Source organism: Leiobunum rupestre, chromosome 3, assembly GCF_980474605.1.
Source record: "Leiobunum rupestre chromosome 3, qqLeiRupe1.1.hap1, whole genome shotgun sequence".
NCBI lineage: Eukaryota > Metazoa > Arthropoda > Arachnida > Opiliones > Sclerosomatidae > Leiobunum > Leiobunum rupestre.
This window is the reverse complement of record NC_143386.1, coordinates 25,627,853-25,653,350: the sequence shown is the minus strand read 5'-3', so window position 1 is coordinate 25,653,350 and position 25,498 is coordinate 25,627,853. Positions and strand designations below refer to the sequence as shown.

Below are 25,498 nucleotides of genomic sequence, written 5' to 3'. Positions count from 1 at the left end.
CGTCCCAAAGTCATTAAGAAGAAGTTGGAGAGAAAACGCCCATATAAACACAACAGACTCAGCATGCACAACCATCAGAACACAAACACAACAAATTCAACACTCACAACGTACGTATAAACATTACAAAAACGTAATACACCAAACCGTCACGACGGTGAGCGAAAAAACACCATCCAAACCAAACCGCAAATGCATCCGTTAACGCTCACCGTCACACGGTGGTTTTGCCAACCCTTTGAGAAACTGCGTACGCAGTGATTACACTTTGCACCGAAAATGCGAACGCGTTCGCAGTCCTGACAGACAGACAGACCCACCCACAGACCCACCCACAGACCCACAGACAGACACGGTCGTTGTATAACCCCTCCTAGGGGACTTTGTCCCCTCGGAGAGGTAAAAATTGCCAAAAACCTCCGAAAGTTTCGTTCTAACAACAAGTCAAAAAAGAACATTATGTATCTACCAGGGCTCGAACCAGGGACCTTCCGCGTGTTAGGCGGACGTGATAACCACTACACCATAGATACCCAAAACATTTCACTTTTCAATTTAAAAAAATTGCCAAAAACCTCCGAAAGTTTCGTTCTAACAACAAGTCAAAAAAGAGCATTATGTATCTACCAGGGCTCGAACCTGGGACCTTCCGCGTGTTAGGCGGACGTGATAACCACTACACCATAGATACCCGTCATAGCCATCGTAAATACGATGAAACTGTTTTAAAAATGGGCAAATTTTCGAGACCGAGAGCCTCCAATTCACTCGTCCACATATCGCTAAAATATCAACCTTCTATGTATCTATCAGGGCTCGAACCTGAGACCTTCCGCGTGTAAAGCGGACGTGATAACCACTACACCATAGATACGCTTGCGACTGCAACATGAACTGACGAAAATCGTCTTGGAGATAGGGTTGCATTTTGACCAAGGCCTGAACCAGTGGATTTCTTTAAAACGGATATTTTTGGTATTAAGAAGAAACCGTTTCATTGCCACCAAAATATTTTCTGCAATCTTTAAAAACTAAAGCCGGTCATGCCTCCCCGGCGGGGAATTTAACTCAGGTCTTCCGTAAAACAGGCGGTGATACTCAGCACTATACTACCAAGGACCCAAAAAATGTCACTTTTCAATTTAAAAAAATTGCCAAAAATCTCCGAAAGTTTCGTTCTAACAACAAGTCAAAAAAGAACATTATGTATCTACCAGGGCTCGAACCAGGGACCTTCCGCGTGTTAGGCGGACGTGATAACCACTACACCATAGATACCCAAAACATTTCACTTTTCAATTTAAAAAAATTGCCAAAAACCTCCGAAAGTTTCGTTCTAACAACAAGTCAAAAAAGAGCATTATGTATCTACCAGGGCTCGAACCTGGGACCTTCCGCGTGTTAGGCGGACGTGATAACCACTACACCATAGATACCCGTCATAACCATCGTAAATACGATGAAACTGTTTTAAAAATGGGCAAATTTTCGAGACCGAGAGCCTCCAATTCACTCGTCCACATATCGCTAAAATATCAACCTTCTATGTATCTATCAGGGCTCGAACCTGAGACCTTCCGCGTGTAAAGCGGACGTGATAACCACTACACCATAGATACGCTTGCGACTGCAACATGAACTGACGAAAATCGTCTTGGAGATAGGGTTGCATTTTGACCAAGGCCTGAACCAGTGGATTTCTTTAAAACGGATATTTTTGGTATTAAGAAGAAACCGTTTCATTGCCACCAAAATATTTTCTGCAATCTTTAAAAACTGAAGCCGGTCATGCCTCCCCGGCGGGGAATTTAACTCAGGTCTTCCGTAAAACAGGCGGTGATACTCAGCACTATACTACCAAGGACCCAAAAAATGTCACTTTTCAATTTAAAAAAATTGCCAAAAACCTCCGAAAGTTTCGTTCTAACAACAAGTCAAAAAAGAACATTATGTATCTACCAGGGCTCGAACCTGGGACCTTCCGCGTGTTAGGCGGACGTGATAACCACTACACCATAGATACGCTAGCGACTGTAACATGAACTGACGAAAATCGTCTGGGTGATAGGGTTGCATTTTGACCAAGGCCTGAACCAGTGGATTTCTTTAAAACGGATATTTTTGGTATTAAGAAGAAACAGTTTCATTGCCACCAAAATATTTTCTGCAATCTTTAAAAACTGAAGCCGGTCATGCCTCCCCGGCGGGGAATTTAACTCAGGTCTTCCGTAAAACAGGCGGTGATACTCAGCACTATACTACCAAGGACCCAAAATATGTCACTTTTCAATTTGAAAAAATTGCCAAAAACCTCCGAAAGTTTCGTTCTAACAACAAGTCAAAAAAGAACATTATGTATCTACCAGGGCTCGAACCTGGAACCTTCCGCGTGTAAAGCGGACGTGATAACCACTACACCATAGATACGCTAGCGACTGTAACATGAACTGACGAAAATCGTCTGGGTGATAGGGTTGCATTTTGACCAAGGCCTGAACCAGAGGATTTCTTTAAAACGGATATTTTTGGTATTAAGAAGAAACCGTTTCATTGCCACCAAAATATTTTCTGCAATCTTTAAAAACTGAAGCCGGTCATGCCTCCCCGGCGGGGAATTTAACTCAGGTCTTCCGTAAATCAGGCGGTGATACTCAGCACTATACTACCAAGGACCCAAAATATGTCACTTTTCAATTTAAAAAAATTGCCAAAAACCTCCGAAAGTTTCGTTCTAACAACAAGTCAAAAAAGAACATTATGTATCTACCAGGGCTCGAACCTGGGACCTTCCGCGTGTTAGGCGGATGTGATAACCACTACACCATAGATACGCTAGCGACTGTAACATGAACTGACGAAAATCGTCTGGGTGATAGGGTTGCATTTTGACCAAGGCCTGAACCAGTGGATTTCTTTAAAACGGATATTTTTGGTATTAAGAAGAAACCGTTTCATTGCCACCAAAATATTTTCTGCAATCTTTAAAAACTAAAGCCGGTCATGCCTCCCCGGCGGGGAATTTAACTCAGGTCTTCCGTAAAACAGGCGGTGATACTCAGCACTATACTACCAAGGACCCAAAAAATGTCACTTTTCAATTTAAAAAAATTGCCAAAAATCTCCGAAAGTTTCGTTCTAACAACAAGTCAAAAAAGAACATTATGTATCTACCAGGGCTCGAACCTGGGACCTTCCGCGTGTTAGGCGGACGTGATAACCACTACACCATAGATACCCAAAACATTTCACTTTTCAATTTAAAAAAATTGCCAAAAACCTCCGAAAGTTTCGGTCTAACAACAAGTCAAAAAAGAGCATTATGTATCTACCAGGGCTCGAACCTGGTACCTTCCGCGTGTTAGGCGGACGTGATAACCACTACACCATAGATACCCATCATAGCCATCGTAAATACGATGAAACTGTTTTAAAAATGGGCAAATTTTCGAGACCGAGAGCCTCCAATTCACTCGTCCACATATCGCTAAAATATCAACCTTCTTTGTATCTATCAGGGCTCGAACCTGAGACCTTCCGCGTGTAAAGCGGACGTGATAACCACTACACCATAGATACGCTAGCGACTGTAACATGAACTGACGAAAATCGTCTGGGTGATAGGGTTGCATTTTGACCAAGGCCTGAACCAGTGGATTTCTTTAAAACGGATATTTTTGGTATTAAGAAGAAACAGTTTCATTGCCACCAAAATATTTTCTGCAATCTTTAAAAACTGAAGCCGGTCATGCCTCCCCGGCGGGGAATTTAACTCAGGTCTTCCGTAAAACAGGCGGTGATACTCAGCACTATACTACCAAGGACCCAAAATATGTCACTTTTCAATTTGAAAAAATTGCCAAAAACCTCCGAAAGTTTCGTTCTAACAACAAGTCAAAAAAGAACATTATGTATCTACCAGGGCTCGAACCTGGGACCTTCCGCGTGTTAGGCGGACGTGATAACCACTTCACCATAGATACCCAAAATATGTCACTTTTCAATTTAAAAAAATTGCCAAAAACCTCCGAAAGTTTCGTTCTAACAACAAGTCAAAAAAGAACATTATGTATCTACTAGGGCTCGAACCAGGGACCTTCCGCGTGTTAGGCGGACGTGATAACCACTACACCATAGATACCCAAAACATTTCACTTTTAATTTAAAAAAATTGCCAAAAACCTCCGAAAGTTTCGTTCTAACAACAAGTCAAAAAAGAGCATTATGTATCTACCAGGGCTCGAACCTGGGACCTTCCGCGTGTTAGGCGGACGTGATAACCACTACACCATAGATACCCGTCATAGCCATCGTAAATACGATGAAACTGTTTTAAAAATGGGCAAATTTTCGAGACCGAGAGCCTCCAATTCACTCGTCCACATATCGCTAAAATATCAACCTTCTATGTATCTATAAGGGCTCGAACCTGAGACCTTCCGCGTGTAAAGCGGACGTGATAACCACTACACCATAGATACGCTTGCGACTGCAACATGAACTGACGAAAATCGTCTTGGAGATAGGGTTGCATTTTGACCAAGGCCTGAACCAGTGGATTTCTTTAAAACGGATATTTTTGGTAACAAGAAGAAACCGTTTCATTGCCACCAAAATATTTTCTGCAATCTTTAAAAACTGAAGCCGGTCATGCCTCCCCGGCGGGGAATTTAACTCAGGTCTTCCGTAAAACAGGCGGTGATACTCAGCACTATACTACCAAGGACCCAAAAAATGTCACTTTTCAATTTAAAAAAATTGCCAAAAACCTCCGAAAGTTTCGTTCTAACAACAAGTCAAAAAAGAACATTATGTATCTACCAGGGCTCGAACCTGGGACCTTACGCGTGTTAGGCGGACGTGATAACCACTACACCATAGATACCCGTCATAGCCATCGTAAATACGATGAAACCGTTTTAAAAATGGGCAAATTTTCGAGACCGAGAGCCGCCAATTCACTCGTCCACATATCGCTAAAATATCAACCTTCTTTGTACCTATCAGGGCTCGAACCTGAGACCTTCCGCGTGTAAAGCGGACGTGATAACCACTACACCATAGAAACGCTAGCGACTGCAACATGAACTGACGAAAATCGTCTTGGAGATAGGGTTGCATTTTTACCAAGGCCTGAACCAGTGGATTTCTTTAAAACGGATATTTTTGGTATTAAGAAGAAACCGTTTCATTGCCACCAAAATATTTTCTGCAATCTTTAAAAACTGAAGCCGGTCATGCCTCCCCGGCGGGGAATTAAACTCAGGTCTTCCGTAAAACAGGCGGTGATACTCAGCACTATACTACCAAGGACCCAAAATATGTCACTTTTCAATTTAAAAAAATTGCCAAAAACCTCCGAAAGTTTCGTTCTAACAACAAGTCAGAAAAGAACATTATGTATCTACCAGGGCTCGAACCAGGGACCTTCCGCGTGTTAGGCGGACGTGATAACCACTACACCATAGATACCCAAAACATTTCACTTTTCAATTTAAAAAAATTGCCAAAAACCTCCGAAAGTTTCGTTCTAACAACAAGTCAAAAAAGAGCATTATGTATCTACCAGGGCTCGAACCTGGGACCTTCCGCGTGTTAGGCGGACGTGATAACCACTACACCATAGATACCCGTCATAGCCATCGTAAATACGATGAAACTGTTTTAAAAATGGGCAAATTTTCGAGACCGAGAGCCTCCAATTCACTCGTCCACGTATCGCTAAAATATCAACCTTCTTTGTATCTATCAGGGCTCGAACCTGAGACCTTCCGCGTGTAAAGCGGACGTGATAACCACTACACCATAGATACGCTAGCGACTGTAACATGAACTGACGAAAATCGTCTGGGTGATAGGGTTGCATTTTGACCAAGGCCTGAACCAGTGGATTTCTTTAAAACGGATATTTTTGGTATTAAGAAGAAACAGTTTCATTGCCACCAAAATATTTTCTGCAAACTTTAAAAACTGAAGCCGGTCATGCCTCCCCGGCGGGGAATTAAACTCAGGTCTTCCGTAAAACAGGCGGTGATACTCAGCACTATACTACCAAGGACCCAAAATATGTCACTTTTCAATTTAAAAAAATTGCCAAAAACCTCCGAAAGTTTCGTTCTAACAACAAGTCAAAAAAGAACATTATGTATCTACCAGGGCTCAAACCAGGGACCTTCCGCGTGTTAGGCGGACGTGATAACCACTACACCATAGATACCCAAAACATTTCACTTTTCAATTTAAAAAAATTGCCAAAAACCTCCGAAAGTTTCGTTCTAACAACAAGTCAAAAAAGAGCATTATGTATCTACCAGGGCTCGAACCTGGGACCTTCCGCGTGTTAGGCGGACGTGATAACCACTACACCATAGATACCCGTCATAGCCATCGTAAATACGATGAAACTGTTTTAAAAATGGGCAAATTTTCGAGACCGAGAGCCTCCAATTCACTCGTCCACGTATCGCTAAAATATCAACCTTCTTTGTATCTATCAGGGCTCGAACCTGAGACCTTCCGCGTGTAAAGCGGACGTGATAACCACTACACCATAGATACGCTAGCGACTGTAACATGAACTGACGAAAATCGTCTGGGTGATAGGGTTGCATTTTGACCAAGGCCTGAACCAGTGGATTTCTTTAAAACGGATATTTTTGGTATTAAGAAGAAACAGTTTCATTGCCACCAAAATATTTTCTGCAAACTTTAAAAACTGAAGCCGGTCATGCCTCCCCGGCGGGGAATTAAACTCAGGTCTTCCGTAAAACAGGCGGTGATACTCAGCACTATACTACCAAGGACCCAAAATATGTCACTTTTCAATTTAAAAAAATTGCCAAAAACCTCCGAAAGTTTCGTTCTAACAACAAGTCAAAAAAGAACATTATGTATCTACCAGGGCTCAAACCAGGGACCTTCCGCGTGTTAGGCGGACGTGATAACCACTACACCATAGATACCCAAAACATTTCACTTTTCAATTTAAAAAAATTGCCAAAAACCTCCGAAAGTTTCGTTCTAACAACAAGTCAAAAAAGAGCATTATGTATCTACCAGGGCTCGAACCTGGGACCTTCCGCGTGTTAGGCGGACGTGATAACCACTACACCATAGATACCCGTCATAGCCATCGTAAATACGATGAAACTGTTTTAAAAATGGGCAAATTTTCGAGACCGAGAGCCTCCAATTCACTCGTCCACGTATCGCTAAAATATCAACCTTCTTTGTATCTATCAGGGCTCGAACCTGAGACCTTCCGCGTGTAAAGCGGACGTGATAACCACTACACCATAGATACGCTAGCGACTGTAACATGAACTGACGAAAATCGTCTGGGTGATAGGGTTGCATTTTGACCAAGGCCTGAACCAGTGGATTTCTTTAAAACGGATATTTTTGGTATTAAGAAGAAACAGTTTCATTGCCACCAAAATATTTTCTGCAATCTTTAAAAACTGAAGCCGGTCATGCCTCCCCGGCGGGGAATTTAACTCAGGTCTTCCGTAAAACAGGCGGTGATACTCAGCACTATACTACCAAGGACCCAAAATATGTCACTTTTCAATTTGAAAAAATTGCCAAAAACCTCCGAAAGTTTCGTTCTAACAACAAGTCAAAAAAGAACATTATGTATCTACCAGGGCTCGAACCAGGGACCTTCCGCGTGTTAGGCGGACGTGATAACCACTACACCATAGATACCCAAAACATTTCACTTTTCAATTTAAAAAAATTGCCAAAAACCTCCGAAAGTTTCGTTCTAACAACAAGTCAAAAAAGAGCATTATGTATCTACCAGGGCTCGAACCTGGGACCTTCCGCGTGTTAGGCGGACGTGATAACCACTACACCATAGATACCCGTCATAGCCATCGTAAATACGATGAAACTGTTTTAAAAATGGGCAAATTTTCGAGACCGAGAGCCTCCAATTCACTCGTCCACATATCGCTAAAATATCAACCTTCTATGTATCTATCAGGGCTCGAACCTGAGACCTTCCGCGTGTAAAGCGGACGTGATAACCACTACACCATAGATACGCTTGCGACTGCAACATGAACTGACGAAAATCGTCTTGGAGATAGGGTTGCATTTTTACCAAGGCCTGAACCAGTGGATTTCTTTAAAACGGATATTTTTGGTATTAAGAAGAAACCGTTTCATTGCCACCAAAATATTTTCTGCAATCTTTAAAAACTGAAGCCGGTAATGCCTCCCCGGCGGGGAATTTAACTCAGGTCTTCCGTAAAACAGGCGGTGATACTCAGCACTATACTACCAAGGACCCATAATATGTCACTTTTCAATTTAAAAAAATTGCCAAAAACCTCCGAAAGTTTCGTTCTAACAACAAGGCAAAAAAGAACATTATGTATCTACCAGGGCTCGATCCTGGGACCTTCCGCGTGTTAGGCGGACGTGATAACCACTACACCATAGATACCCGTCATAGCCGTCGTAAATACGATGAAACTGTTTTAAAAATGGGCAAATTTTCGAGACCGAGAGCCTCCAATTCACTCGTCCACATATCGCTAAAATATCAACCTTCTATGTATCTATAAGGGCTCGAACCTGAGACCTTCCGCGTGTAAAGCGGACGTGATAACCACTACACCATAGATACGCTTGCGACTGCAACATGAACTGACGAAAATCGTCTTGGAGATAGGGTTGCATTTTGACCAAGGCCTGAACCAGTGGATTTCTTTAAAACGGATATTTTTGGTAACAAGAAGAAACCGTTTCATTGCCACCAAAATATTTTCTGCAATCTTTAAAAACTGAAGCCGGTCATGCCTCCCCGGCGGGGAATTTAACTCAGGTCTTCCGTAAAACAGGCGGTGATACTCAGCACTATACTACCAAGGACCCAAAAAATGTCACTTTTCAATTTAAAAAAATTGCCAAAAACCTCCGAAAGTTTCGTTCTAACAACAAGTCAAAAAAGAACATTATGTATCTACCAGGGCTCGAACCTGGGACCTTCCGCGTGTTAGGCGGACGTGATAACCACTACACCATAGATACCCGTCATAGCCATCGTAAATACGATGAAACCGTTCTAAAAATGGGCAAATTTTCGAGACCGAGAGCCGCCAATTCACTCGTCCACATATCGCTAAAATATCAACCTTCTTTGTACCTATCAGGGCTCGAACCTGAGACCTTCCGCGTGTAAAGCGGACGTGATAACCACTACACCATAGAAACGCTAGCGACTGCAACATGAACTGACGAAAATCGTCTTGGAGATAGGGTTGCATTTTTACCAAGGCCTGAAGCAGTGGATTTCTTTAAAACGGATATTTTTGGTATTAAGAAGAAACCGTTTCATTGCCACCAAAATATTTTCTGCAATCTTTAAAAACTGAAGCCGGTCATGCCTCCCCGGCGGGGAATTAAACTCAGGTCTTCCGTAAAACAGGCGGTGATACTCAGCACTATACTACCAAGGACCCAAAATATGTCACTTTTCAATTTAAAAAAATTGCCAAAAACCTCCGAAAGTTTCGTTCTAACAACAAGTCAGAAAAGAACATTATGTATCTACCAGGGCTCGAACCAGGGACCTTCCGCGTGTTAGGCGGACGTGATAACCACTACACCATAGATACCCAAAACATTTCACTTTTCAATTTAAAAAAATTGCCAAAAACCTCCGAAAGTTTCGTTCTAACAACAAGTCAAAAAAGAGCATTATGTATCTACCAGGGCTCGAACCTGGGACCTTCCGCGTGTTAGGCGGACGTGATAACCACTACACCATAGATACCCGTCATAGCCATCGTAAATACGATGAAACTGTTTTAAAAATGGGCAAATTTTCGAGACCGAGAGCCTCCAATTCACTCGTCCACGTATCGCTAAAATATCAACCTTCTTTGTATCTATCAGGGCTCGAACCTGAGACCTTCCGCGTGTAAAGCGGACGTGATAACCACTACACCATAGATACGCTAGCGACTGTAACATGAACTGACGAAAATCGTCTGGGTGATAGGGTTGCATTTTGACCAAGGCCTGAACCAGTGGATTTCTTTAAAACGGATATTTTTGGTATTAAGAAGAAACAGTTTCATTGCCACCAAAATATTTTCTGCAAACTTTAAAAACTGAAGCCGGTCATGCCTCCCCGGCGGGGAATTAAACTCAGGTCTTCCGTAAAACAGGCGGTGATACTCAGCACTATACTACCAAGGACCCAAAATATGTCACTTTTCAATTTAAAAAAATTGCCAAAAACCTCCGAAAGTTTCGTTCTAACAACAAGTCAAAAAAGAACATTATGTATCTACCAGGGCTCGAACCAGGGACCTTCCGCGTGTTAGGCGGACGTGATAACCACTACACCATAGATACCCAAAACATTTCACTTTTCAATTTAAAAAAATTGCCAAAAACCTCCGAAAGTTTCGTTCTAACAACAAGTCAAAAAAGAGCATTATGTATCTACCAGGGCTCGAACCTGGGACCTTCCGCGTGTTAGGCGGACGTGATAACCACTACACCATAGATACCCGTCATAGCCATCGTAAATACGATGAAACTGTTTTAAAAATGGGCAAATTTTCGAGACCGAGAGCCTCCAATTCACTCGTCCACGTATCGCTAAAATATCAACCTTCTTTGTATCTATCAGGGCTCGAACCTGAGACCTTCCGCGTGTAAAGCGGACGTGATAACCACTACACCATAGATACGCTAGCGACTGTAACATGAACTGACGAAAATCGTCTGGGTGATAGGGTTGCATTTTGACCAAGGCCTGAACCAGTGGATTTCTTTAAAACGGATATTTTTGGTATTAAGAAGAAACAGTTTCATTGCCACCAAAATATTTTCTGCAATCTTTAAAAACTGAAGCCGGTCATGCCTCCCCGGCGGGGAATTTAACTCAGGTCTTCCGTAAAACAGGCGGTGATACTCAGCACTATACTACCAAGGACCCAAAATATGTCACTTTTCAATTTGAAAAAATTGCCAAAAACCTCCGAAAGTTTCGTTCTAACAACAAGTCAAAAAAGAACATTATGTATCTACCAGGGCTCGAACCAGGGACCTTCCGCGTGTTAGGCGGACGTGATAACCACTACACCATAGATACCCAAAACATTTCACTTTTCAATTTAAAAAAATTGCCAAAAACCTCCGAAAGTTTCGTTCTAACAACAAGTCAAAAAAGAGCATTATGTATCTACCAGGGCTCGAACCTGGGACCTTCCGCGTGTTAGGCGGACGTGATAACCACTACACCATAGATACCCGTCATAGCCATCGTAAATACGATGAAACTGTTTTAAAAATGGGCAAATTTTCGAGACCGAGAGCCTCCAATTCACTCGTCCACATATCGCTAAAATATCAACCTTCTATGTATCTATCAGGGCTCGAACCTGAGACCTTCCGCGTGTAAAGCGGACGTGATAACCACTACACCATAGATACGCTTGCGACTGCAACATGAACTGACGAAAATCGTCTTGGAGATAGGGTTGCATTTTTACCAAGGCCTGAACCAGTGGATTTCTTTAAAACGGATATTTTTGGTATTAAGAAGAAACCGTTTCATTGCCACCAAAATATTTTCTGCAATCTTTAAAAACTGAAGCCGGTCATGCCTCCCCGGCGGGGAATATAACTCAGGTCTTCCGTAAAACAGGCGGTGATACTCAGCACTATACTACCAAGGACCCAAAAAATGTCACTTTTCAATTTAAAAAAATTGCCAAAAACCTCCGAAAGTTTCGTTCTAACAACAAGTCAAAAAAGAACATTATGTATCTACCAGGGCTCGAACCTGGGACCTTACGCGTGTTAGGCGGACGTGATAACCACTACACCATAGATACCCGTCATAGCCATCGTAAATACGATGAAACCGTTTTAAAAATAGGCAAATTTTCGAGACCGAGAGCCGCCAATTCACTCGTCCACATATCGCTAAAATATCAACCTTCTTTGTACCTATCAGGGCTCGAACCTGAGACCTTCCGCGTGTAAAGCGGACGTGATAACCACTACACCATAGATACGCTAGCGACTGCAACATGAACTGACGAAAATCGTCTTGGAGATAGGGTTGCATTTTTACCAAGGCCTGAACCAGTGGATTTCTTTAAAACGGATATTTTTGGTATTAAGAAGAAACCGTTTCATTGCCACCAAAATATTTTCTGCAATCTTTAAAAACTGAAGCCGGTAATGCCTCCCCGGCGGGGAATTTAACTCAGGTCTTCCGTAAAACAGGCGGTGATACTCAGCACTATACTACCAAGGACCCAAAAAATGTCACTTTTCAATTTAAAAAAATTGCCAAAAACCTCCGAAAGTTTCGTTCTAACAACAAGGCAAAAAAGAACATTATGTATCTACCAGGGCTCGATCCTGGGACCTTCCGCGTGTTAGGCGGACGTGATAACCACTACACCATAGATACCCGTCATAGCCGTCGTAAATACGATGAAACTGTTTTAAAAATGGGCAAATTTTCGAGACCGAGAGCCTCCAATTCACTCGTCCACATATCGCTAAAATATCAACCTTCTTTGTATCTATCAGGGCTCGAACCTGAGACCTTTCGCGTGTAAAGCGGACGTGATAACCACTACACCATAGATACGCTAGCGACTGCAACATGAACTGACGAAAATCGTCTTGGAGATAGGGTTGCATTTTTACCAAGGCCTGAACCAGTGGATTTCTTTAAAACGGATATTTTTGGTATTAAGAAGAAACCGTTTCATTGCCACCAAAATATTTTCTGCAATCTTTAAAAACTGAAGCCGGTCATGCCTCCCCGGCGGGGAATTTAACTCAGGTCTTCCGTAAAACAGGCGGTGATACTCAGCACTATACTACCAAGGACCCAAAAAATGTCACTTTTCAATTTAAAAAAATTGCCAAAAACCTCCGAAAGTTTCGTTCTAACAACAAGTCAAAAAAGAACATTATGTATCTACCAGGGCTCGAACCTGGGACCTTACGCGTGTTAGGCGGACGTGATAACCACTACACCATAGATACCCGTCATAGCCATCGTAAATACGATGAAACCGTTTTAAAAATGGGCAAATTTTCGAGACCGAGAGCCGCCAATTCACTCGTCCACATATCGCTAAAATATCAACCTTCTTTGTACCTATCAGGGCTCGAACCTGAGACCTTCCGCGTGTAAAGCGGACGTGATAACCACTACACCATAGATACGCTAGCGACTGCAACATGAACTGACGAAAATCGTCTTGGAGATAGGGTTGCATTTTTACCAAGGCCTGAACCAGTGGATTTCTTTAAAACGGATATTTTTGGTATTAAGAAGAAACCGTTTCATTGCCACCAAAATATTTTCTGCAATCTTTAAAAACTGAAGCCGGTAATGCCTCCCCGGCGGGGAATTTAACTCAGGTCTTCCGTAAAACAGGCGGTGATAATCAGCACTATACTACCAAGGACCCAAAATATGTCACTTTTCAATTTAAAAAAATTGCCAAAAACCTCCGAAAGTTTCGTTCTAACAACAAGGCAAAAAAGAACATTATGTATCTACCAGGGCTCGATCCTGGGACCTTCCGCGTGTTAGGCGGACGTGATAACCACTACACCATAGATACCCGTCATAGCCGTCGTAAATACGATGAAACTGTTTTAAAAATGGGCAAATTTTCGAGACCGAGAGCCTCCAATTCACTCGTCCACATATCGCTAAAATATCAACCTTCTTTGTATCTATCAGGGCTCGAACCTGAGACCTTTCGCGTGTAAAGCGGACGTGATAACCACTACACCATAGATACGCTAGCGACTGCAACATGAACTGACGAAAATCGTCTTGGAGATAGGGTTGCATTTTTACCAAGGCCTGAACCAGTGGATTTCTTTAAAACGGATATTTTTGGTATTAAGAAGAAACCGTTTCATTGCCACCAAAATATTTTCTGCAATCTTTAAAAACTGAAGCCGGTCATGCCTCCCCGGCGGGGAATTTAACTCAGGTCTTCCGTAAAACAGGCGGTGATACTCAGCACTATACTACCAAGGACCCAAAAAATGTCACTTTTCAATTTAAAAAAATTGCCAAAAACCTCCGAAAGTTTCGTTCTAACAACAAGTCAAAAAAGAACATTATGTATCTACCAGGGCTCGAACCTGGGACCTTCCGCGTGTTAGGCGGACGTGATAACCACTACACCATAGATACCCGTCATAGCCATCGTAAATACGATGAAACCGTTTTAAAAATGGGCAAATTTTCGAGACCGAGAGCCGCCAATTCACTCGTCCACATATCGCTAAAATATCAACCTTCTTTGTAACTATCAGGGCTCGAACCTGAGACCTTCCGCGTGTAAAGCGGACGTGATAACCACTACACCATAGATACGCTAGCGACTGCAACATGAACTGACGAAAATCGTCTTGGAGATAGGGTTGCATTTTTACCAAGGCCTGAACCAGTGGATTTCTTTAAAACGGATATTTTTGGTATTAAGAAGAAACCGTTTCATTGCCACCAAAATATTTTCTGCAATCTTTAAAAACTGAAGCCGGTCATGCCTCCCCGGCGGGGAATTAAACTCAGGTCTTCCGTAAAACAGGCGGTGATACTCAGCACTATACTACCAAGGACCCAAAATATGTCACTTTTCAATTTAAAAAAATTGCCAAAAACCTCCGAAAGTTTCGTTCTAACAACAAGTCAGAAAAGAACATTATGTATCTACCAGGGCTCGAACCAGGGACCTTCCGCGTGTTAGGCGGACGTGATAACCACTACACCATAGATACCCGTCATAGCCGTCGTAAATACGATGAAACTGTTTTAAAAATGGGCAAATTTTCGAGACCGAGAGCCTCCAATTCACTCGTCCACATATCGCTAAAATATCAACCTTCTTTGTATCTATCAGGGCTCGAACCTGAGACCTTCCGCGTGTAAAGCGGACGTGATAACCACTACACCATAGATACGCTAGCGACTGCAACATGAACTGACGAAAATCGTCTTGGAGATAGGGTTGCATTTTTACCAAGGCCTGAACCAGTGGATTTCTTTAAAACGGATATTTTTGGTATTAAGAAGAAACCGTTTCATTGCCACCAAAATATTTTCTGCAATCTTTAAAAACTGAAGCCGGTCATGCCTCCCCGGCGGGGAATTTAACTCAGGTCTTCCGTAAAACAGGCGGTGATACTCAGCACTATACTACCAAGGACCCAAAATATGTCACTTTTCAATTTAAAAAAATTGCCAAAAACCTCCGAAAGTTTCGTTCTAACAACAAGTCAAAAAAGAGCATTATGTATCTACCAGGGCTCGAACCTGGGACCTTCCGCGTGTTAGGCGGACGTGATAACCACTACACCATAGATACCCGTCATAGCCATCGTAAATACGATGAAACTGTTTTAAAAATGGGCAAATTTTCGAGACCGAGAGCCTCCAATTCACTCGTCCACATATCGCTAAAATATCAACCTTCTATGTATCTATCAGGGCTCGAACCTGAGACCTTCCGCGTGTAAAGCGGACGTGATAACCACTACACCATAGATACGCTTGCGACTGCAACATGAACTGACGAAAATCGTCTTGGAGATAGGGTTGCATTTTTACCAAGGCCTGAACCAGTGGATTTCTTTAAAACGGATATTTTTGGTATTAAGAAGAAACCGTTTCATTGCCACCAAAATATTTTCTGCAATCTTTAAAAACTGAAGCCGGTCATGCCTCCCCGGCGGGGAATTTAACTCAGGTCTTCCGTAAAACAGGCGGTGATACTCAGCACTATACTACCAAGGACCCAAAATATGTCACTTTTCAATTTAAAAAAATTGCCAAAAACCTCCGAAAGTTTCGTTCTAACAACAAGTCAAAAAAGAACATTATGTATCTACCAGGGCTCGAACCAGGGACCTTCCGCGTGTTAGGCGGACGTGATAACCACTACACCATAGATACCCAAAACATTTCACTTTTCAATTTAAAAAAATTGCCAAAAACCTCCGAAAGTTTCGTTCTAACAACAAGTCAAAAAAGAGCATTATGTATCTACCAGGGCTCGAACCTGGGACCTTCCGCGTGTTAGGCGGACGTGATAACCACTACACCATAGATACCCGTCATAGCCATCGTAAATACGATGAAACTGTTTTAAAAATGGGCAAATTTTCGAGACCGAGAGCCTCCAATTCACTCGTCCACATATCGCTAAAATATCAACCTTCTATGTATCTATCAGGGCTCGAACCTGAGACCTTCCGCGTGTAAAGCGGACGTGATAACCACTACACCATAGATACGCTTGCGACTGCAACATGAACTGACGAAAATCGTCTTGGAGATAGGGTTGCATTTTTACCAAGGCCTGAACCAGTGGATTTCTTTAAAACGGATATTTTTGGTATTAAGAAGAAACCGTTTCATTGCCACCAAAATATTTTCTGCAATCTTTAAAAACTGAAGCCGGTCATGCCTCCCCGGCGGGGAATTTAACTCAGGTCTTCCGTAAAACAGGCGGTGATACTCAGCACTATACTACCAAGGACCCAAAAAATGTCACTTTTCAATTTAAAAAAATTGCCAAAAACCTCCGAAAGTTTCGTTCTAACAACAAGTCAAAAAAGAACTATATGTATCTACCAGGGCTCGAACCTGGGACCTTCCGCGTGTTAGGCGAACGTGATAACCACTACACCATAGATACCCGTCATAGCCATCGTAAATACGATGAAACCGTTTTAAAAATGGGCAAATTTTCGAGACCGAGAGCCTTCAATTCACTCGTCCACATATCGCTAAAATATCAACCTTCTTTGTATCTATCAGGGCTCGAACCTGAGACCTTCCGCGTGTAAAGCGGACGTGATAACCACTACACCATAGATACGCTAGCGACTGCAACATGAACTGACGAAAATCGTCTTGGAGATAGGGTTGCATTTTGACCAAGGCCTGAACCAGTGGATTTCTTTAAAACGGATATTTTTGGTATTAAGAAGAAACCGTTTCATTGCCACCAAAATATTTTCTGCAATCTTTAAAAACTGAAGCCGGTCATGCCTCCCCGGCGGGGAATTTAACTCAGGTCTTCCGTAAAACAGGCGGTGATACTCAGCACTATACTACCAAGGACCCAAAATATGTCACTTTTCAATTTAAAAAAATTGCCAAAAACCTCCGAAAGTTTCGTTCTAACAACAAGTCAAAAAAGAACATTATGTATCTACCAGGGCTCGAACCAGGGACCTTCCGCGTGTGAGGCGGACGTGATAACCACTACACCATAGATACCCAAAACATTTCACTTTTCAATTTAAAAAAATTGCCAAAAACCTCCGAAAGTTTCGTTCTAACAACCAGTCAAAAAAGAGCATTATGTATCTACCAGGGCTCGAACCTGGGACCTTCCGCGTGTTAGGCGGACGTGATAACCACTACACCATAGATACCCGTCATAGCCATCGTAAATACGATGAAACTGTTTTAAATATGGGCAAATTTTCGAGACCGAGAGCCTCCAATTCACTCGTCCACGTATCGCTAAAATATCAACCTTCTTTGTATCTATCAGGGCTCGAACCTGAGACCTTCCGCGTGTAAAGCGGACGTGATAACCACTACACCATAGATACGCTAGCGACTGTAACATGAACTGACGAAAATCGTCTGGGTGATAGGGTTGCATTTTGACCAAGGCCTGAACCAGTGGATTTCTTTAAAACGGATATTTTTGGTATTAAGAAGAAACAGTTTCATTGCCACCAAAATATTTTCTGCAATCTTTAAAAACTGAAGCCGGTCATGCCTCCCCGGCGGGGAATTTAACTCAGGTCTTCCGTAAAACAGGCGGTGATACTCAGCACTATACTACCAAGGACCCAAAATATGTCACTTTTCAATTTGAAAAAATTGCCAAAAACCTCCGAAAGTTTCGTTCTAACAACAAGTCAAAAAAGAACATTATGTATCTACCAGGGCTCGAACCAGGGACCTTCCGCGTGTTAGGCGGACGTGATAACCACTACACCATAGATACCCAAAACATTTCACTTTTCAATTTAAAAAAATTGCCAAAAACCTCCGAAAGTTTCGTTCTAACAACAAGTCAAAAAAGAGCATTATGTATCTACCAGGGCTCGAACCTGGGACCTTCCGCGTGTTAGGCGGACGTGATAACCACTACACCATAGATACCCGTCAAAGCCATCGTAAATACGATGAAACTGTTTTAAAAATGGGCAAATTTTCGAGACCGAGAGCCTCCAATTCACTCGTCCACATATCGCTAAAATATCAACCTTCTATGTATCTATCAGGGCTCGAACCTGAGACCTTCCGCGTGTAAAGCGGACGTGATAACCACTACACCATAGATACGCTTGCGACTGCAACATGAACTGACGAAAATCGTCTTGGAGATAGGGTTGCATTTTTACCAAGGCCTGAACCAGTGGATTTCTTTAAAACGGATATTTTTGGTATTAAGAAGAAACCGTTTCATTGCCACCAAAATATTTTCTGCAATCTTTAAAAACTGAAGCCGGTAATGCCTCCCCGGCGGGGAATTTAACTCAGGTCTTCCGTAAAACAGGCGGTGATACTCAGCACTATACTACCAAGGACCCATAATATGTCACTTTTCAATTTAAAAAAATTGCCAAAAACCTCCGAAAGTTTCGTTCTAACAACAAGGCAAAAAAGAACATTATGTATCTACCAGGGCTCGATCCTGGGACCTTCCGCGTGTTAGGCGGACGTGATAACCACTACACCATAGATACCCGTCATAGCCGTCGTAAATACGATGAAACTGTTTTAAAAATGGGCAAATTTTCGAGACCGAGAGCCTCCAATTCACTCGTCCACATATCGCTAAAATATCAACCTTCTATGTATCTATAAGGGCTCGAACCTGAGACCTTCCGCGTGTAAAGCGGACGTGATAACCACTACACCATAGATACGCTTGCGACTGCAACATGAACTGACGAAAATCGTCTTGGAGATAGGGTTGCATTTTGACCAAGGCCTGAACCAGTGGATTTCTTTAAAACGGATATTTTTGGTAACAAGAAGAAACCGTTTCATTGCCACCAAAATATTTTCTGCAATCTTTAAAAACTGAAGCCGGTCATGCCTCCCCGGCGGGGAATTTAACTCAGGTCTTCCGTAAAACAGGCGGTGATACTCAGCACTATACTACCAAGGACCCAAAAAATGTCACTTTTCAATTTAAAAAAATTGCCAAAAACCTCCGAAAGTTTCGTTCTAACAACAAGTCAAAAAAGAACATTATGTATCTACCAGGGCTCGAACCTGGGACCTTACGCGTGTTAGGCGGACGTGATAACCACTACACCATAGATACCCGTCATAGCCATCGTAAATACGATGAAACCGTTCTAAAAATGGGCAAATTTTCGAGACCGAGAGCCGCCAATTCACTCGTCCACATATCGCTAAAATATCAACCTTCTTTGTACCTATCAGGGCTCGAACCTGAGACCTTCCGCGTGTAAAGCGGACGTGATAACCACTACACCATAGAAACGCTAGCGACTGCAACATGAACTGACGAAAATCGTCTTGGAGATAGGGTTGCATTTTTACCAAGGCCTGAACCAGTGGATTTCTTTAAAACGGATATTTTTGGTATTAAGAAGAAACCGTTTCATTGCCACCAAAATATTTTCTGCAATCTTTAAAAACTGAAGCCGGTCATGCCTCCCCGGCGGGGAATTAAACTCAGGTCTTCCGTAAAACAGGCGGTGATACTCAGCACTATACTACCAAGGACCCAAAATATGTCACTTTTCAATTTAAAAAAATTGCCAAAAACCTCCGAAAGTTTCGTTCTAACAACAAGTCAGAAAAGAACATTATGTATCTACCAGGGCTCGAACCAGGGACCTTCCGCGTGTTAGGCGGACGTGATAACCACTACACCATAGATACCCAAAACATTTCACTTTTCAATTTAAAAAAATTGCCAAAAACCTCCGAAAGTTTCGTTCTAACAACAAGTCAAAAAAGAGCATTATGTATCTACCAGGGCTCGAACCTGGGACCTTCCGCGTGTTAGGCGGACGTGATAACCACTACACCATAGATACCCGTCATAGCCATCGTAAATACGATGAAACTGTTTTAAAAATGGGCAAATTTTCGAGACCGAGAGCCTCCAATTCACTCGTCCACGTATCGCTAAAATATCAACCTTCTTTGTATCTATCAGGGCTCGAACCTGAGACCTTCCGCGTGTAAAGCGGACGTGATAACCACTACACCATAGATACGCTAGCGACTGTAACATGAACTGACGAAAATCGTCTGGGTGATAGGGTTGCATTTTGACCAAGGCCTGAACCAGTGGATTTCTTTAAAACGGATATTTTTGGTATTAAGAAGAAACAGTTTCATTGCCACCAAAATATTTTCTGCAAACTTTAAAAACTGAAGCCGGTCATGCCTCCCCGGCGGGGAATTAAACTCAGGTCTTCCGTAAAACAGGCGGTGATACTCAGCACTATACTACCAAGGACCCAAAATATGTCACTTTTCAATTTAAAAAAATTGCCAAAAACCTCCGAAAGTTTCGTTCTAACAACAAGTCAAAAAAGAACATTATGTATCTACCAGGGCTCGAACCAGGGACCTTCCGCGTGTTAGGCGGACGTGATAACCACTACACCATAGATACCCAAAACATTTCACTTTTCAATTTAAAAAAATTGCCAAAAACCTCCGAAAGTTTCGTTCTAACAACAAGTCAAAAAAGAGCATTATGTATCTACCAGGGCTCGAACCTGGGACCTTCCGCGTGTTAGGCGGACGTGATAACCACTACACCATAGATACCCGTCATAGCCATCGTAAATACGATGAAACTGTTTTAAAAATGGGCAAATTTTCGAGACCGAGAGCCTCCAATTCACTCGTCCACATATCGCTAAAATATCAACCTTCTATGTATCTATCAGGGCTCGAACCTGAGACCTTCCGCGTGTAAAGCGGACGTGATAACCACTACACCATAGATACGCTTGCGACTGCAACATGAACTGACGAAAATCGTCTTGGAGATAGGGTTGCATTTTTACCAAGGCCTGAACCAGTGGATTTCTTTAAAACGGATATTTTTGGTATTAAGAAGAAACCGTTTCATTGCCACCAAAATATTTTCTGCAATCTTTAAAAACTGAAGCCGGTAATGCCTCCCCGGCGGGGAATTTAACTCAGGTCTTCCGTAAAACAGGCGGTGATACTCAGCACTATACTACCAAGGACCCATAATATGTCACTTTTCAATTTAAAAAAATTGCCAAAAACCTCCGAAAGTTTCGTTCTAACAACAAGGCAAAAAAGAACATTATGTATCTACCAGGGCTCGATCCTGGGACCTTCCGCGTGTTAGGCGGACGTGATAACCACTACACCATAGATACCCGTCATAGCCGTCGTAAATACGATGAAACTGTTTTAAAAATGGGCAAATTTTCGAGACCGAGAGCCTCCAATTCACTCGTCCACATATCGCTAAAATATCAACCTTCTATGTATCTATAAGGGCTCGAACCTGAGACCTTCCGCGTGTAAAGCGGACGTGATAACCACTACACCATAGATACGCTTGCGACTGCAACATGAACTGACGAAAATCGTCTTGGAGATAGGGTTGCATTTTGACCAAGGCCTGAACCAGTGGATTTCTTTAAAACGGATATTTTTGGTAACAAGAAGAAACCGTTTCATTGCCACCAAAATATTTTCTGCAATCTTTAAAAACTGAAGCCGGTCATGCCTCCCCGGCGGGGAATATAACTCAGGTCTTCCGTAAAACAGGCGGTGATACTCAGCACTATACTACCAAGGACCCAAAAAATGTCACTTTTCAATTTAAAAAAATTGCCAAAAACCTCCGAAAGTTTCGTTCTAACAACAAGTCAAAAAAGAACATTATGTATCTACCAGGGCTCGAACCTGGGACCTTACGCGTGTTAGGCGGACGTGATAACCACTACACCATAGATACCCGTCATAGCCATCGTAAATACGATGAAACCGTTTTAAAAATGGGCAAATTTTCGAGACCGAGAGCCGCCAATTCACTCGTCCACATATCGCTAAAATATCAACCTTCTTTGTACCTATCAGGGCTCGAACCTGAGACCTTCCGCGTGTAAAGCGGACGTGATAACCACTACACCATAGATACGCTAGCGACTGCAACATGAACTGACGAAAATCGTCTTGGAGATAGGGTTGCATTTTTACCAAGGCCTGAACCAGTGGATTTCTTTAAAACGGATATTTTTGGTATTAAGAAGAAACCGTTTCATTGCCACCAAAATATTTTCTGCAATCTTTAAAAACTGAAGCCGGTAATGCCTCCCCGGCGGGGAATTTAACTCAGGTCTTCCGTAAAACAGGCGGTGATAATCAGCACTATACTACCAAGGACCCAAAATATGTCACTTTTCAATTTAAAAAAATTGCCAAAAACCTCCGAAAGTTTCGTTCTAACAACAAGGCAAAAAAGAACATTATGTATCTACCAGGGCTCGATCCTGGGACCTTCCGCGTGTTAGGCGGACGTGATAACCACTACACCATAGATACCCGTCATAGCCGTCGTAAATACGATGAAACTGTTTTAAAAATGGGCAAATTTTCGAGACCGAGAGCCTCCAATTCACTCGTCCACATATCGCTAAAATATCAACCTTCTTTGTATCTATCAGGGCTCGAACCTGAGACCTTTCGCGTGTAAAGCGGACGTGATAACCACTACACCATAGATACGCTAGCGACTGCAACATGAACTGACGAAAATCGTCTTGGAGATAGGGTTGCATTTTTACCAAGGCCTGAACCAGTGGATTTCTTTAAAACGGATATTTTTGGTATTAAGAAGAAACCGTTTCATTGCCACCAAAATATTTTCTGCAATCTTTAAAAACTGAAGCCGGTCATGCCTCCCCGGCGGGGAATTTAACTCAGGTCTTCCGTAAAACAGGCGGTGATACTCAGCACTATACTACCAAGGACCCAAAAAATGTCACTTTTCAATTTAAAAAAATTGCCAAAAACCTCCGAAAGTTTCGTTCTAACAACAAGTCAAAAAAGAACATTATGTATCTACCAGGGCTCGAACCTGGGACCTTACGCGTGTTAGGCGGACGTGATAACCACTACACCATAGATACCCGTCATAGCCATCGTAAATACGATGAAACCGTTTTAAAAATGGGCAAATTTTCGAGACCGAGAGCCGCCAATTCACTCGTCCACATATCGCTAAAATATCAACCTTCTTTGTACCTATCAGGGCTCGAACCTGAGACCTTCCGCGTGTAAAGCGGACGTGATAACCACTACACCATAGATACGCTAGCGACTGCAACATGAACTGACGAAAATCGTCTTGGAGATAGGGTTGCATTTTTACCAAGGCCTGAACCAGTGGATTTCTTTAAAACGGATATTTTTGGTATTAAGAAGAAACCGTTTCATTGCCACCAAAATATTTTCTGCAATCTTTAAAAACTGAAGCCGGTAATGCCTCCCCGGCGGGGAATTTAACTCAGGTCTTCCGTAAAACAGGCGGTGATAATCAGCACTATACTACCAAGGACCCAAAATATGTCACTTTTCAATTTAAAAAAATTGCCAAAAACCTCCGAAAGTTTCGTTCTAACAACAAGGCAAAAAAGAACATTATGTATCTACCAGGGCTCGATCCTGGGACCTTCCGCGTGTTAGGCGGACGTGATAACCACTACACCATAGATACCCGTCATAGCCGTCGTAAATACGATGAAACTGTTTTAAAAATGGGCAAATTTTCGAGACCGAGAGCCTCCAATTCACTCGTCCACATATCGCTAAAATATCAACCTTCTTTGTATCTATCAGGGCTCGAACCTGAGACCTTTCGCGTGTAAAGCGGACGTGATAACCACTACACCATAGATACGCTAGCGACTGCAACATGAACTGACGAAAATCGTCTTGGAGATAGGGTTGCATTTTTACCAAGGCCTGAACCAGTGGATTTCTTTAAAACGGATATTTTTGGTATTAAGAAGAAACCGTTTCATTGCCACCAAAATATTTTCTGCAATCTTTAAAAACTGAAGCCGGTCATGCCTCCCCGGCGGGGAATTTAACTCAGGTCTTCCGTAAAACAGGCGGTGATACTCAGCACTATACTACCAAGGACCCAAAAAATGTCACTTTTCAATTTAAAAAAATTGCCAAAAACCTCCGAAAGTTTCGTTCTAACAACAAGTCAAAAAAGAACATTATGTATCTACCAGGGCTCGAACCTGGGACCTTCCGCGTGTTAGGCGGACGTGATAACCACTACACCATAGATACCCGTCATAGCCATCGTAAATACGATGAAACCGTTTTAAAAATGGGCAAATTTTCGAGACCGAGAGCCGCCAATTCACTCGTCCACATATCGCTAAAATATCAACCTTCTTTGTAACTATCAGGGCTCGAACCTGAGACCTTCCGCGTGTAAAGCGGACGTGATAACCACTACACCATAGATACGCTAGCGACTGCAACATGAACTGACGAAAATCGTCTTGGAGATAGGGTTGCATTTTTACCAAGGCCTGAACCAGTGGATTTCTTTAAAACGGATATTTTTGGTATTAAGAAGAAACCGTTTCATTGCCACCAAAATATTTTCTGCAATCTTTAAAAACTGAAGCCGGTCATGCCTCCCCGGCGGGGAATTAAACTCAGGTCTTCCGTAAAACAGGCGGTGATACTCAGCACTATACTACCAAGGACCCAAAATATGTCACTTTTCAATTTAAAAAAATTGCCAAAAACCTCCGAAAGTTTCGTTCTAACAACAAGTCAGAAAAGAACATTATGTATCTACCAGGGCTCGAACCAGGGACCTTCCGCGTGTTAGGCGGACGTGATAACCACTACACCATAGATACCCGTCATAGCCGTCGTAAATACGATGAAACTGTTTTAAAAATGGGCAAATTTTCGAGACCGAGAGCCTCCAATTCACTCGTCCACATATCGCTAAAATATCAACCTTCTTTGTATCTATCAGGGCTCGAACCTGAGACCTTCCGCGTGTAAAGCGGACGTGATAACCACTACACCATAGATACGCTAGCGACTGCAACATGAACTGACGAAAATCGTCTTGGAGATAGGGTTGCATTTTTACCAAGGCCTGAACCAGTGGATTTCTTTAAAACGGATATTTTTGGTATTAAGAAGAAACCGTTTCATTGCCACCAAAATATTTTCTGCAATCTTTAAAAACTGAAGCCGGTCATGCCTCCCCGGCGGGGAATTTAACTCAGGTCTTCCGTAAAACAGGCGGTGATACTCAGCACTATACTACCAAGGACCCAAAATATGTCACTTTTCAATTTAAAAAAATTGCCAAAAACCTCCGAAAGTTTCGTTCTAACAACAAGTCAAAAAAGAACATTATGTATCTAC

The 25,498-nt window shown here is 42.4% G+C and overlaps 55 non-coding genes across 55 annotated transcripts; all 55 read right to left on the bottom strand.

Moving 5' to 3' along the window:
- Positions 1-618: 618 nt before the first annotated feature.
- Positions 619-691, bottom strand: TRNAV-AAC (transfer RNA valine (anticodon AAC)). The gene has a single exon. It is a non-coding gene; the product is annotated as a tRNA-Val (tRNA).
- A 110-nt stretch (positions 692-801) lies between these two features.
- On the bottom strand, positions 802-874 carry TRNAV-UAC (transfer RNA valine (anticodon UAC)). The gene has a single exon. It is a non-coding gene; the product is annotated as a tRNA-Val (tRNA).
- A 489-nt stretch (positions 875-1,363) lies between these two features.
- Positions 1,364-1,436, bottom strand: TRNAV-AAC (transfer RNA valine (anticodon AAC)). The gene has a single exon. It is a non-coding gene; the product is annotated as a tRNA-Val (tRNA).
- A 110-nt stretch (positions 1,437-1,546) lies between these two features.
- Positions 1,547-1,619, bottom strand: TRNAV-UAC (transfer RNA valine (anticodon UAC)). Its single transcript has one exon. It is a non-coding gene; the product is annotated as a tRNA-Val (tRNA).
- Positions 1,620-1,950: 331 nt separating this feature from the next.
- Positions 1,951-2,023, bottom strand: TRNAV-AAC (transfer RNA valine (anticodon AAC)). The gene has a single exon. It is a non-coding gene; the product is annotated as a tRNA-Val (tRNA).
- Positions 2,024-2,354: 331 nt separating this feature from the next.
- TRNAV-UAC (transfer RNA valine (anticodon UAC)) lies at positions 2,355-2,427 on the bottom strand. Its single transcript has one exon. It is a non-coding gene; the product is annotated as a tRNA-Val (tRNA).
- A 735-nt stretch (positions 2,428-3,162) lies between these two features.
- TRNAV-AAC (transfer RNA valine (anticodon AAC)) lies at positions 3,163-3,235 on the bottom strand. The gene has a single exon. It is a non-coding gene; the product is annotated as a tRNA-Val (tRNA).
- A 268-nt stretch (positions 3,236-3,503) lies between these two features.
- On the bottom strand, positions 3,504-3,576 carry TRNAV-UAC (transfer RNA valine (anticodon UAC)). Its single transcript has one exon. It is a non-coding gene; the product is annotated as a tRNA-Val (tRNA).
- Positions 3,577-4,222: 646 nt separating this feature from the next.
- On the bottom strand, positions 4,223-4,295 carry TRNAV-AAC (transfer RNA valine (anticodon AAC)). The gene has a single exon. It is a non-coding gene; the product is annotated as a tRNA-Val (tRNA).
- Positions 4,296-4,992: 697 nt separating this feature from the next.
- TRNAV-UAC (transfer RNA valine (anticodon UAC)) lies at positions 4,993-5,065 on the bottom strand. The gene has a single exon. It is a non-coding gene; the product is annotated as a tRNA-Val (tRNA).
- Positions 5,066-5,554: 489 nt separating this feature from the next.
- On the bottom strand, positions 5,555-5,627 carry TRNAV-AAC (transfer RNA valine (anticodon AAC)). The gene has a single exon. It is a non-coding gene; the product is annotated as a tRNA-Val (tRNA).
- A 110-nt stretch (positions 5,628-5,737) lies between these two features.
- On the bottom strand, positions 5,738-5,810 carry TRNAV-UAC (transfer RNA valine (anticodon UAC)). Its single transcript has one exon. It is a non-coding gene; the product is annotated as a tRNA-Val (tRNA).
- A 489-nt stretch (positions 5,811-6,299) lies between these two features.
- Positions 6,300-6,372, bottom strand: TRNAV-AAC (transfer RNA valine (anticodon AAC)). Its single transcript has one exon. It is a non-coding gene; the product is annotated as a tRNA-Val (tRNA).
- Positions 6,373-6,482: 110 nt separating this feature from the next.
- TRNAV-UAC (transfer RNA valine (anticodon UAC)) lies at positions 6,483-6,555 on the bottom strand. The gene has a single exon. It is a non-coding gene; the product is annotated as a tRNA-Val (tRNA).
- Positions 6,556-7,044: 489 nt separating this feature from the next.
- Positions 7,045-7,117, bottom strand: TRNAV-AAC (transfer RNA valine (anticodon AAC)). The gene has a single exon. It is a non-coding gene; the product is annotated as a tRNA-Val (tRNA).
- A 110-nt stretch (positions 7,118-7,227) lies between these two features.
- TRNAV-UAC (transfer RNA valine (anticodon UAC)) lies at positions 7,228-7,300 on the bottom strand. The gene has a single exon. It is a non-coding gene; the product is annotated as a tRNA-Val (tRNA).
- A 489-nt stretch (positions 7,301-7,789) lies between these two features.
- On the bottom strand, positions 7,790-7,862 carry TRNAV-AAC (transfer RNA valine (anticodon AAC)). Its single transcript has one exon. It is a non-coding gene; the product is annotated as a tRNA-Val (tRNA).
- Positions 7,863-7,972: 110 nt separating this feature from the next.
- On the bottom strand, positions 7,973-8,045 carry TRNAV-UAC (transfer RNA valine (anticodon UAC)). The gene has a single exon. It is a non-coding gene; the product is annotated as a tRNA-Val (tRNA).
- Positions 8,046-8,963: 918 nt separating this feature from the next.
- Positions 8,964-9,036, bottom strand: TRNAV-AAC (transfer RNA valine (anticodon AAC)). Its single transcript has one exon. It is a non-coding gene; the product is annotated as a tRNA-Val (tRNA).
- Positions 9,037-9,146: 110 nt separating this feature from the next.
- Positions 9,147-9,219, bottom strand: TRNAV-UAC (transfer RNA valine (anticodon UAC)). The gene has a single exon. It is a non-coding gene; the product is annotated as a tRNA-Val (tRNA).
- Positions 9,220-9,708: 489 nt separating this feature from the next.
- Positions 9,709-9,781, bottom strand: TRNAV-AAC (transfer RNA valine (anticodon AAC)). The gene has a single exon. It is a non-coding gene; the product is annotated as a tRNA-Val (tRNA).
- A 110-nt stretch (positions 9,782-9,891) lies between these two features.
- Positions 9,892-9,964, bottom strand: TRNAV-UAC (transfer RNA valine (anticodon UAC)). Its single transcript has one exon. It is a non-coding gene; the product is annotated as a tRNA-Val (tRNA).
- Positions 9,965-10,453: 489 nt separating this feature from the next.
- On the bottom strand, positions 10,454-10,526 carry TRNAV-AAC (transfer RNA valine (anticodon AAC)). Its single transcript has one exon. It is a non-coding gene; the product is annotated as a tRNA-Val (tRNA).
- Positions 10,527-10,636: 110 nt separating this feature from the next.
- TRNAV-UAC (transfer RNA valine (anticodon UAC)) lies at positions 10,637-10,709 on the bottom strand. The gene has a single exon. It is a non-coding gene; the product is annotated as a tRNA-Val (tRNA).
- A 489-nt stretch (positions 10,710-11,198) lies between these two features.
- TRNAV-AAC (transfer RNA valine (anticodon AAC)) lies at positions 11,199-11,271 on the bottom strand. Its single transcript has one exon. It is a non-coding gene; the product is annotated as a tRNA-Val (tRNA).
- A 110-nt stretch (positions 11,272-11,381) lies between these two features.
- TRNAV-UAC (transfer RNA valine (anticodon UAC)) lies at positions 11,382-11,454 on the bottom strand. Its single transcript has one exon. It is a non-coding gene; the product is annotated as a tRNA-Val (tRNA).
- A 514-nt stretch (positions 11,455-11,968) lies between these two features.
- TRNAV-UAC (transfer RNA valine (anticodon UAC)) lies at positions 11,969-12,041 on the bottom strand. Its single transcript has one exon. It is a non-coding gene; the product is annotated as a tRNA-Val (tRNA).
- Positions 12,042-12,555: 514 nt separating this feature from the next.
- Positions 12,556-12,628, bottom strand: TRNAV-UAC (transfer RNA valine (anticodon UAC)). The gene has a single exon. It is a non-coding gene; the product is annotated as a tRNA-Val (tRNA).
- Positions 12,629-13,142: 514 nt separating this feature from the next.
- On the bottom strand, positions 13,143-13,215 carry TRNAV-UAC (transfer RNA valine (anticodon UAC)). The gene has a single exon. It is a non-coding gene; the product is annotated as a tRNA-Val (tRNA).
- Positions 13,216-13,729: 514 nt separating this feature from the next.
- On the bottom strand, positions 13,730-13,802 carry TRNAV-UAC (transfer RNA valine (anticodon UAC)). Its single transcript has one exon. It is a non-coding gene; the product is annotated as a tRNA-Val (tRNA).
- A 331-nt stretch (positions 13,803-14,133) lies between these two features.
- Positions 14,134-14,206, bottom strand: TRNAV-AAC (transfer RNA valine (anticodon AAC)). Its single transcript has one exon. It is a non-coding gene; the product is annotated as a tRNA-Val (tRNA).
- A 110-nt stretch (positions 14,207-14,316) lies between these two features.
- On the bottom strand, positions 14,317-14,389 carry TRNAV-UAC (transfer RNA valine (anticodon UAC)). The gene has a single exon. It is a non-coding gene; the product is annotated as a tRNA-Val (tRNA).
- A 514-nt stretch (positions 14,390-14,903) lies between these two features.
- On the bottom strand, positions 14,904-14,976 carry TRNAV-UAC (transfer RNA valine (anticodon UAC)). Its single transcript has one exon. It is a non-coding gene; the product is annotated as a tRNA-Val (tRNA).
- A 331-nt stretch (positions 14,977-15,307) lies between these two features.
- Positions 15,308-15,380, bottom strand: TRNAV-AAC (transfer RNA valine (anticodon AAC)). Its single transcript has one exon. It is a non-coding gene; the product is annotated as a tRNA-Val (tRNA).
- A 110-nt stretch (positions 15,381-15,490) lies between these two features.
- TRNAV-UAC (transfer RNA valine (anticodon UAC)) lies at positions 15,491-15,563 on the bottom strand. The gene has a single exon. It is a non-coding gene; the product is annotated as a tRNA-Val (tRNA).
- A 489-nt stretch (positions 15,564-16,052) lies between these two features.
- TRNAV-AAC (transfer RNA valine (anticodon AAC)) lies at positions 16,053-16,125 on the bottom strand. Its single transcript has one exon. It is a non-coding gene; the product is annotated as a tRNA-Val (tRNA).
- Positions 16,126-16,235: 110 nt separating this feature from the next.
- On the bottom strand, positions 16,236-16,308 carry TRNAV-UAC (transfer RNA valine (anticodon UAC)). Its single transcript has one exon. It is a non-coding gene; the product is annotated as a tRNA-Val (tRNA).
- Positions 16,309-16,822: 514 nt separating this feature from the next.
- TRNAV-UAC (transfer RNA valine (anticodon UAC)) lies at positions 16,823-16,895 on the bottom strand. The gene has a single exon. It is a non-coding gene; the product is annotated as a tRNA-Val (tRNA).
- Positions 16,896-17,226: 331 nt separating this feature from the next.
- Positions 17,227-17,299, bottom strand: TRNAV-CAC (transfer RNA valine (anticodon CAC)). Its single transcript has one exon. It is a non-coding gene; the product is annotated as a tRNA-Val (tRNA).
- Positions 17,300-17,384: 85 nt separating this feature from the next.
- Positions 17,385-17,457, bottom strand: TRNAV-AAC (transfer RNA valine (anticodon AAC)). Its single transcript has one exon. It is a non-coding gene; the product is annotated as a tRNA-Val (tRNA).
- A 110-nt stretch (positions 17,458-17,567) lies between these two features.
- Positions 17,568-17,640, bottom strand: TRNAV-UAC (transfer RNA valine (anticodon UAC)). Its single transcript has one exon. It is a non-coding gene; the product is annotated as a tRNA-Val (tRNA).
- A 489-nt stretch (positions 17,641-18,129) lies between these two features.
- TRNAV-AAC (transfer RNA valine (anticodon AAC)) lies at positions 18,130-18,202 on the bottom strand. Its single transcript has one exon. It is a non-coding gene; the product is annotated as a tRNA-Val (tRNA).
- A 110-nt stretch (positions 18,203-18,312) lies between these two features.
- Positions 18,313-18,385, bottom strand: TRNAV-UAC (transfer RNA valine (anticodon UAC)). The gene has a single exon. It is a non-coding gene; the product is annotated as a tRNA-Val (tRNA).
- Positions 18,386-19,486: 1,101 nt separating this feature from the next.
- TRNAV-UAC (transfer RNA valine (anticodon UAC)) lies at positions 19,487-19,559 on the bottom strand. Its single transcript has one exon. It is a non-coding gene; the product is annotated as a tRNA-Val (tRNA).
- A 489-nt stretch (positions 19,560-20,048) lies between these two features.
- On the bottom strand, positions 20,049-20,121 carry TRNAV-AAC (transfer RNA valine (anticodon AAC)). The gene has a single exon. It is a non-coding gene; the product is annotated as a tRNA-Val (tRNA).
- A 110-nt stretch (positions 20,122-20,231) lies between these two features.
- Positions 20,232-20,304, bottom strand: TRNAV-UAC (transfer RNA valine (anticodon UAC)). The gene has a single exon. It is a non-coding gene; the product is annotated as a tRNA-Val (tRNA).
- Positions 20,305-20,793: 489 nt separating this feature from the next.
- Positions 20,794-20,866, bottom strand: TRNAV-AAC (transfer RNA valine (anticodon AAC)). Its single transcript has one exon. It is a non-coding gene; the product is annotated as a tRNA-Val (tRNA).
- A 110-nt stretch (positions 20,867-20,976) lies between these two features.
- On the bottom strand, positions 20,977-21,049 carry TRNAV-UAC (transfer RNA valine (anticodon UAC)). Its single transcript has one exon. It is a non-coding gene; the product is annotated as a tRNA-Val (tRNA).
- Positions 21,050-22,150: 1,101 nt separating this feature from the next.
- Positions 22,151-22,223, bottom strand: TRNAV-UAC (transfer RNA valine (anticodon UAC)). Its single transcript has one exon. It is a non-coding gene; the product is annotated as a tRNA-Val (tRNA).
- A 514-nt stretch (positions 22,224-22,737) lies between these two features.
- Positions 22,738-22,810, bottom strand: TRNAV-UAC (transfer RNA valine (anticodon UAC)). The gene has a single exon. It is a non-coding gene; the product is annotated as a tRNA-Val (tRNA).
- A 514-nt stretch (positions 22,811-23,324) lies between these two features.
- TRNAV-UAC (transfer RNA valine (anticodon UAC)) lies at positions 23,325-23,397 on the bottom strand. Its single transcript has one exon. It is a non-coding gene; the product is annotated as a tRNA-Val (tRNA).
- Positions 23,398-23,911: 514 nt separating this feature from the next.
- Positions 23,912-23,984, bottom strand: TRNAV-UAC (transfer RNA valine (anticodon UAC)). The gene has a single exon. It is a non-coding gene; the product is annotated as a tRNA-Val (tRNA).
- Positions 23,985-24,315: 331 nt separating this feature from the next.
- TRNAV-AAC (transfer RNA valine (anticodon AAC)) lies at positions 24,316-24,388 on the bottom strand. Its single transcript has one exon. It is a non-coding gene; the product is annotated as a tRNA-Val (tRNA).
- Positions 24,389-24,498: 110 nt separating this feature from the next.
- On the bottom strand, positions 24,499-24,571 carry TRNAV-UAC (transfer RNA valine (anticodon UAC)). The gene has a single exon. It is a non-coding gene; the product is annotated as a tRNA-Val (tRNA).
- A 514-nt stretch (positions 24,572-25,085) lies between these two features.
- Positions 25,086-25,158, bottom strand: TRNAV-UAC (transfer RNA valine (anticodon UAC)). The gene has a single exon. It is a non-coding gene; the product is annotated as a tRNA-Val (tRNA).
- Positions 25,159-25,498: the final 340 nt, after the last annotated feature.